Raw genomic sequence first — 5,170 nt, forward strand, 5'->3', positions numbered from 1 at the left:
AAAATATAGTTTCACTAGAGGTGACTCGATAAGTTGTCGATGAAGAAGGGGATGCCTTGGGCATCCCCAAGCTTAGATGCTTGAGTCTTCTTGAAATATGCAGGGATGAACCACGGGGGCATCCCCAAGCTTAGACTCTTCACTCTTCTTGATTATATTATATCATCCTCCTCTCTTGATCCTTGAAAACTTCCTCCACACCAAACTCATTAGAGGGTTAGTGCATAATCAAAAATTCACATGTTCAGAGAGGGCACAATCATTCCTAACACTTCTGGACATCACCCAAAGCTACTGAAAGTTAATGGAACAAAGAAATCCATCCAACACAGTAAAAGAGGCAATGTGAAATAAAATGTAGAATGCTGTCCAAAACAGAACAGTCCGTAAAGACGAATTTTTTAGAGGCACTTAACGTGCTCAGATGAAGAAGCTCAAATTGAATGAAAGTTGCGTACATATCTGAGGATCACTCATGAATTTTTTCTGATTTTTCTGAGTTTCCTACAGAGAGCTCTACTCAAATTCATGACAGCAAGAAATCTGTTTCTGCGCAGAAATCCAAATCTAGTATCAACCTTACTATCAAAGACTTTACTTGGCACAACAATGCAATAAAGTAAAGAGAAGGAGAGGTTGCTACAGTAGTAACAACTTCCAAGACACAAATATAAAACAAAAATTGCAGAAATAAAATGATGGGTTGTCTCCCATAAGCGCTTTTCTTTAACGCCTTTCAGCTAGGCGCAGAAAGTGTAATTCAAGTATTATCAAGAGATGAAACATAAACATCAATATGTATCTTAGATGCTCCATTATCTATATTTCTCATAGTGGTGCTAAGGGCTTTATCAATTTTAGGCTTATAATAATTCTTTGGCTTAGGCACCTTAGAGACATACATGAATTTTTGCTCCTTACCCACATAAGCTTTCTCCTTAAACTTAAGAGAAGAAAAAGTTGAACCCAGGGTTCCCATGGATTTTTCAAGTTCACCAATCCTATGGGTTTGATTATCATGGATAGCACAAGTTTCTAAGACAGTAATTCTTTCATCAATTCCTCCTAGAGATTTATCAAGTTTATCAGTATTATCAAGTAATATTTCCAATTTAGTTTCAACACTTGGAAGATTTTTCTCTATGGCCTCCAGATTTTTCATAACATCCTCAAGAGAGATTTCAGTTTTAACTTCATTAATAGGTGGTATTCCAACTAGACTCTCAATAATGCAACTAGCTTCTAAAGCAGGAGTGCCTAGGAAATTACCTCCCGCAAGAGTATCAAGAACATATCTATTCCAGCTAGAGATACCAACATAAAAGTTCCTAAGGAGGATAATAGTGGAGTGTTTCTTAGTGCACCTATGATGAGCATCGCTAATTCTATACCAAGCATCTTTAAAACTCTCTCCCCCTTGTTGCTTAAACGAACAAACTTCAACTTCAGGATTACTCATTTTAGCAACAACAAAAATAAACTAAGCAAACTAAATAAAGTAAAGCAAGTAACTAATTTTTTTGTGTTTTTGATATAAGGAAAGCAAACAAGACAGAAAATAAAATAAAGTAAAGCAAGTAACTATTTTTTTGTGTTTTTGATATAAAGAAAGCAAACAAAACAGGAAATAAAATAAAGCACGACAATAAAAAAAAGTAAAGAGATTGGATGTGAGAGACTCCCCTTGCAGCGTGTCTTGATCTCCCCAGCAACGGCGCCAGAAAAAGAGATTGATAACGCGTGAAGCACACGTCCGTTGGGAACCCCAAGAGGAAGGTGTGATGCATACAGCAGCAAGTTTTCCCTCAGTAAGAAACCAAGGTTATCGAACCAGTAGTAGATGAAGGTCACGTGAAGGTTGTTGGTGAAGGAGTGTAGTGCGGCGCAACAGCAGGGATTCCGGCGTCAACGTGGAACCTGCACAACACAATCAAAATACTTTGCCCCAACTTAACAGTGAGGTTGTCAATCTCACCGGCTTGCTGTAAACAAAGGATTAAACGTATGGTGTGGAGAATGATGTTTGCTTGTGAAGAACAACAGAGTTTGCAGTAGATTGTATTTCAGATGTAAAAGAATGGACCGGGGTCCACAGTTCACTAGTGGTGTCTCTCCAATAAGATAAATAGCATGTTGGGTGAACAAATTACAGTTGGGCAATTGACAAATAGAGAGGGCATAACAATGCACATACATATCATGATGACTAATATGAGATTTACTTAGGGCATTACGACAAAGAACATAGACCGCTATCCGGCATGCATCTATGCCTAAAAAGTCCACCTTCGGGTTAGCATCCGCACCCCTTCCGGTATTAAGTTGCAAACAAGAGACAATTGCATTAAGTATGGTGCGTAATGTAATCAACACAAATATCCTTAGACAAAGCATTGATGTTTTATCCCTAGTGGCAACGACACATCCATAACCTTAGAACTTTCTATCACTCGTCCCGCATTCAATGGAGGCATGAACCCACTATCGAGCATAAATACTCCCTCTTGGAGTTACAAGTATCAACTTGGCCAGAGCCTCTACTAGCAATGGAGAGCATGCAAGATCATAAACAACACATATATGATAGATCAATAATCAACTTGACATAGTATTCCATATTCATCGGATCCCAACAAACACAACATGTAGCATTACAAATAGACGATCTTGATCATGTTAGGCAGCTCACAAGATCTAAACATGATAGCACAAGAGGAGAAGACAACCATCTAGCTACTGCTATGGACCCATAGTCCAAGGATGAACTACTCACGCATCAATCCGGAGGCGGGCATGGTGATGTAGAGTCCTCCGGTGATGATTCCCCTCTCCGGCAGGGTGCCGAAGGAGATCTCCTGAATCCCCCGAGATGGGATTGGCGGCGACGGCGTCACATTATGTTTTCTCGTATCGTGGTTCTCGGTACTAGGGTTTTCGCGACGGAGAGAATAAATAGGCGAATGGGCAGAGTCGGGAGGCGGCCGAGGGGCCCACCCCACAGGCCGGCGCGGCCAGGGGCCCTACCGCGTCGCCCTAGGGTGTGGGTGCCTCGCGGCCCCTCTTCGTCTCCTCCTCGGACTTCTGGAAGGCTCCGTGCAAAATAAGACCGTGGGCTTTTGTTTCGTCCAATTCCGAGAATATTTCCTGTGTAAGATTTCTGAAACCAAAAACAGACGGAAAACGATGAGTCGGCGCTTCGGCATCTTGTTAATAGGTTAGTGCCGTAAAATGCATCAAACTGATATAAAGTGTATATAAAACATGTGAGTATTGTCATAAAACTAGCATGAAACATAAAAAATTATTGATACGTTTGAGACGTATCAGCAGCCCAAGATTTTCTCCCAACTCACCCAACAGTTTCTGGCAAAGGATGATCCAGCTTTGGCCTATCGTCAAGCGAGCTTGAAGATTGGGGTCGAATGGACCATCGCTCTTGTGGCGACAAGTGGTCAAAAGGTTGACTGGGTGAGAGCTACTGATGTCTTTGCATGTGCTGCATGGAACATTTGGAAATCTCGCAATGACTTTATCTTTCAGGGCATCCCCTTTTCCAAGTTGGGTTCAAGAGTGATCTTTGGTTACACCATTATAGAATTAAACATGCGCTAGTTCAAACTCTCCTTGACTGGCTCCTAGATATCCCTTGAATGATCCTTTTCATGAGTTTTTTAGTTTCCTTTCATCCACCTTGATGTAATTTTCATTTTTTGTTAGGGGTTTTCTGCCCCTTTGTACAGTTCTTTTTTTTGTTCATATATAAAAAAAAGGAACACCGTAGGGGCTTCCCCTACGGTACAGGTGTCAAAAAAAAAGAGCTACTGATGTCAAGGGTTTGAACAGCGAGAAGTGGAAGGCCCTGGTGAAGGATGACAAGCTTTCCTCGACGAAACTTATCGCCTTCCTTGATCCGAAATCTTCAGCATCTGCTAGTGATGGCGTGTATTTCACACGTTCGTTGGGCAACCCCAAGAGGATGGTATGATGCGCACAGCAGCAAGTTTTCCCTCAGAAAGAAACCAAGGTTTATCGAACCAGGAGGAGCCAAGAAGCACGTTGAAGGTTGATGGCGGCGGGATGTAGTGCGGCGCAACACCGGAGATTCGGCGCCAACGTGGAACCTGCACAACACAACCAAAGTACTTTGCCCCAACGAAACGGTGAGGTTGTCAATCTCACCAGGCTTGCTTGTAACAAAGGATTAACCGTATTGTGTGGAAGATGATTGTTTGCAAGAAAACGAGTAAAGAACAAGTATTGCGAGCAGATTTGTATTTCGGTATTAAAAGAATGGACCGGGGTCCACGAGTTCACTAGAGGTGTCTCTCCCATAAGATAAAAGTATGTTGGGTGAACAAATTACGGTCGGGCAATTGACAAATAGAGAGGGCATAACAATGCACATACATGACATGATAAGTATAGTGAGATTTAATTGGGCATTACGACAAAGTACATAGACCGCCATCCAAGCTGCATCTATGCCTAAAAAGTCCACCTTCGGGTTATCATCCGAACCCCCTCCGAGTATTAAGTTGCAAAGCAACGGACAATTGCATTAAGTATGGTGCGTAATGTAATCAACAACTACATCCTCGGACATAGCGCCAATGTTTTATCCCTAGTGGCAACAGCACAACACAACCTTAGAACTTTCTGTCACTTGTCCCGAGTGTCAATGCGGGCATGAACCCACTATCGAGCATAAGTACTCCCTCTTGGAGTTAAAAGTAAAAACTTGGCCAGAGCCTCTACTAGAAACGGAGAGCATGCAAGATCATAAACAACACATGTATAATAACTTGATAATTAACATGACATAGTATTCTCTATCCATCGGATCCCGACAAACACAACATATAGAATTACATATAGATGATCTTGATCATGTTAGGCAGCTCACAAGATCTAACAATGATAGCACAATGGGGAGAAGACAACCATCTAGCTACTGCTATGGACCCATAGTCCAGGGGTAGACTACTCACACATCACTCCGGAGGCGACCATGGCGGTGTAGAGTCCTCCGGAGATGATTCCCCTCTCCGGCGAGGTGCCGGAGGTGATCTCCTGGATCCCCCGAGATGGGATCGGCGGCGACGGCGTCTCGGTAAGGTTTTCCGTATCGTGGCTCTCGGTGCGGGGGTTTCGTCACGGAGGCTATTTGTAG

Source organism: Lolium rigidum, chromosome 1 (assembly GCF_022539505.1).
Source record: "Lolium rigidum isolate FL_2022 chromosome 1, APGP_CSIRO_Lrig_0.1, whole genome shotgun sequence".
Classification (NCBI taxonomy): domain Eukaryota; kingdom Viridiplantae; phylum Streptophyta; class Magnoliopsida; order Poales; family Poaceae; genus Lolium; species Lolium rigidum.